This window comes from Grammomys surdaster, unplaced genomic scaffold (genome assembly GCF_004785775.1).
Source record: "Grammomys surdaster isolate TR1022 unplaced genomic scaffold, NIH_TR_1.0 125947, whole genome shotgun sequence".
Taxonomy (NCBI): domain Eukaryota; kingdom Metazoa; phylum Chordata; class Mammalia; order Rodentia; family Muridae; genus Grammomys; species Grammomys surdaster.
Window position 1 is genome coordinate 753,363 of NW_021620769.1, and position 3,515 is coordinate 756,877.

Genomic DNA, 3,515 nt, shown 5'->3' on the forward strand with positions numbered 1-3,515 from the left:
GCACACATGCACATGCAAACACACACATACACACTTGCACACACACACAGGCACACTCACACACATACAAATGCACACATTCATGCACAGGCACACACACACACACACACACACCAGCCTCTGGTAGCCACCATTTTCTCTCTGTCATGAGGCTGTATAGAGTATGGTGCCGTAGGAGTTCTTTGTCTCCCTTTCCTGTTCTTATTCTTTATACTCTGTCTAATATCTAGATCAAAGGTGATTTGTCACAGATGATGTTGTACATGGTTTGATTTGCTTTCTTGACATAGGAAAAAGAAACTTTTCAAGACAGGATTTCACTGTGTAGCCTAGTTGCCTCACAGAGATTGCAGTAATTGTAGCTAGATTGACCTAAGTGGCCATCTGTACATGAACGGTACTGTGTGTGAACAGTCCTGAGTGCTGGGGTTAAAGGCCTGGATTGCCACCACCCAGTGCCATGGGAAGTCTAACAGGGCAAAGTTGGCATTTTGCTTTCTATTCATTCTTCCAAATAAGAAAAAAAAATTCCAAGAGAGCTTTAGAGTGAACGGTTCATGAATTAGCTGGGCATGGTGGTGCAAAGTTTAACCCCAGCACTGGGGAGGCAGAAGCAGACGGTTCTCTACACAGTAAGTCCGGGCAACCATGGCTGCTGAGATGAGACAGGGAGGGGGGGGGGGGAGGGAGGCACGGGTTATAAACTAAATAGAATTAAATAATTTTCTCTGAAATTGTAAGTACAGTTTTAAAAGCTATTTTCTTTAATATTCTAGAAGTTCTCACAGTAACTCCAAGCATTGTTTAATCATTGTGATAATGCTTCTGCATTTGTGTGCCGTATGACTTTTAATGTATAAATATCTACCCACATAGTAATATCTAAGTTACCTAACTTTTGTTCTGTGAATGTTAGCCTTTACTTTTAACTTGCTGCCTTCTTCCTTTATAGTTTGAAAGGCCATATCACTTTGCATAACAAGCTATAAGTGTCCACAATCATTATTATTGCTGCATTTTATCCTTATAATGTTCGCATTTCTCTTCCAACAAACAGTATAGACTTTCTTTTTTTTTTGGGGGGGGGCGGTTTCGAGACAGGGTTTCTCTGTGTAACCCTGGCTGTCCTGGAACTCACTCTGTAGACCAGGCTGGCCTTGAACTCAGAAATCCACCTGCCTCTGCCTCCCAAGTGCTGGGATTAAAGGCGTGCGCCACCACCGCCCGGCTCAGTATAGACTTTCAACATTATAAGCATAATGATGTTTTTCCTTATGAAGAACACAGAGAACGAAGATGTCTATTTGATAGTGACTATTCAGTTCAACAGTGCATATCCTATGCATCTGTTGTGCTGCTAACAAGGATTCAGGTAGATGGTGGGTTTTTCACTTATTTCACAGATCATACAAAATGTCTATGGATGTCAGCTAAAGTAGCCCTTTGTCCAATTAGCCTCCAAAAGTCATAGCTTTAAAACAAGGGCAAAAAAAAAAATCCCAATATGGAAATGTGATAGTTTGTATATGCTTGGGCCAGGGACTGGCACTATTAGGAGGTGTGGCTTTGTTGGAGTAGGTGTGTCACTGTGGGTGTGGGCTTTAAGACCCTCATCCTAGCTGCCTGGAAGTCAGTCTTCTCCTCAGTCTTTAGATGAAGATCTAGAACTCTCAGCCTCTCCAACACCATGCCTGCCTGGATGCTGCCATGCTTCTTCCTTGATGATAATGGACTGAACCTCTGAACCTATAAGCCAGCCCCACTTAAATGTTGTTCTGTATAAGAGTTGCCTTGATCATGGTGTCTGTTCACAGCAATAAAACCCTGAGTAAGACAGGAAACATATAAAATTAAAGCATACTCTTTTTTTCTTCTTTTTGCTTTTTCATTGAGGAGAGTCTTTGTTGTTGTTTCGGGAGGATTGTTTGGTCATTTTATCTTGTTTCTGTTTTGTTTTTTCAAGACAAGTTTCTTTGTGTAACAACCCTGGCTGTCCTGGAACTCACTCTGTAGACTAGGCTGGCCTCAGACTCACAGAGATCCTGAGGCATATTTTTAAAAGGAAGCACACACCCAGGCATCTGCCTCCTCCACAGGATTTACTGCTGTGTCCATACCCACCCATACCTACATTCTCATCCGCAGGGTTTACTTTGCATGTGTAAAGCAGTGAGAGCCGAGGTGAGCTGATGTCCTTCCTTGTGGACAGGGTTCAGGCTGTCCTTGCCGTTACTGACGCTGACCCTTTACTCTTGCCTATAACCCACTGCCACTTGCAGCACTGAAGGACAATCCCAGGCAATCATCACACCTATCCAAAGCCATCTCCAATGTGTTCCCCACTGGAAGAGCACTCCTAAGGAACCCCCAAAAATGTGCTTCCTGGTGTATCCTAGATGGAAGAATGAAAGTCATCACCTTCAGAGACAGGAGGATGACTGTGAGCTCAAGGCCAGACTTGTCTACAATTGATCCTGTAAAGAATTACTCATAGTGGATTATTGTGAAGAAATGTGCCTCAGGGGGACTAGCAGTGAAGAAGGGAGCACTGACCGCTAGAGAAGGGAGCACTGGAAACTGGAGTAGGGAGCACTGGCAGCTGGAGAAGGGAGCACTGGAAACTGGAGAAAGGAGCACTGGCAGCTGGAGAAGGGAGCACTGGAAACTGGAGTAGGGAGCACTGGCAGCTGGAGAAGGGAGCACTGGAAACTGGAGAAGGGAGCACTGGCAGCTGAAGAAGGGAGCACTGGAAACTGGAGAAGGGAGCACTGGCAGCTGAAGAAGGGAGCACTGGCAGCTGGAGAAGGGAGAAGTGGCCTGGAGAAGGGAGCACTGGCCACTGGAGAAGAGTGGGTTATTTAAAAGCTTTTCAGGTACTGCTGACCATCTCCTTCAATACAACCTCACAATTTAACAAGTGATAATTTTTTAAATGTTGGTTGCAAAATAAAATTTGTAGCGACAGCAGTAAATTTTTCCTGTTTACTTTGCATTTAAACCATGCAAGCTAGTTGTTTGTTTGTTTGTTTGTTTGTTTCAGCAGAGTCTATCCCAGGCTGGATCAGAACTTCCTAAGTAACAGAGAATGGCTTGCCCTTCCGATCTTGCCACCTCTGTATCCTGAGTGCTAGGATTACAGACACTGAGCAGCACACTCGGTTTATGTGCCACTGGGGAATCAATCACACTCATGATACGCTGTGCGCGAAGCAAGCCCTCTGCGGGCTGAGCTAGACCCCCAGCCCCGCCACGCCCCGCCACGCCACGCCACGCCCCGCCACGCAGTCTGTATCATATCAGCATTGATACTCTGGAAAATATTGACTTAAAAACGTAAGCAGCTCTTTCAAACGTTGACCAGCTTCTTTATACAGTATTTTTAATTGCATTCAACAATATCACTACCAACCTCATCAGAAAGTGTTTTGAAGCTTGCAAGCTCAAGATGAAAGAAAAATGTTTCCCAAAATTCTGATTTTTTTTTTCATTTGAAAACTCAAATTATTACTGGCAAG